Source organism: Phasianus colchicus, chromosome 22 (assembly GCF_987193195.1).
Source record: "Phasianus colchicus chromosome 22, bPhaCol1.hap1.1, whole genome shotgun sequence".
Taxonomy (NCBI): Eukaryota; Metazoa; Chordata; class Aves; order Galliformes; family Phasianidae; genus Phasianus; species Phasianus colchicus.
In genome coordinates, this window is record NC_143457.1 from 2972855 (window position 1) to 2973495 (window position 641).

Genomic DNA, 641 nt, shown 5'->3' on the forward strand with positions numbered 1-641 from the left:
CCACCAATGGCCCTATATGGTGCCCACCAGTGGCCTTATATAGCCCCCAATACACACCAATGGCACTATACAGACCCCAAAACCCACCAATGACACTATATAGGCCCCAGAACCCACCAATGGCCCTATATGGTGCCCACTGATGGCCTTATATGGTGCCCAGCAATGGCCCTATATAGCCCCCCAAAACCCACCAGTGGCCCTATATAGCCCCCACTACCCACCAATGGCCCTATACAGCTCCCAGTACCCACCAATGACACTATATAGGTCCCAGAACCCACCAGTGGCCCTATATGGTGCCCAGCAATGGCTCTGTATAGCCCCCCCACTACCCACCGATGGCCCTATTTGATTCCTCAGCACCCACACGGCCCTCAATACCCTCCAGACTCCTCTCCAGGTCTCCTCCCTCCCTACAATCTTTCACTCCCCTAAAAGAGCCCCACTCCCCTCCAACTCCCGGCAACGAACACGTGGACCAGAGGCGGCGGGGAGGGGGGCGTGGCCTCACGGTGGGGGCGTGGCTTTAGCTGAACGAGGGGGCGTGGTCTGCGCGCCAGCGGCGTTGCGGCGAGGGGGCGTGGCTATGAAGGAGAAATGGGCGTGGCTTGACGCGGTGGGCGGGGCTTCGTGCCGGT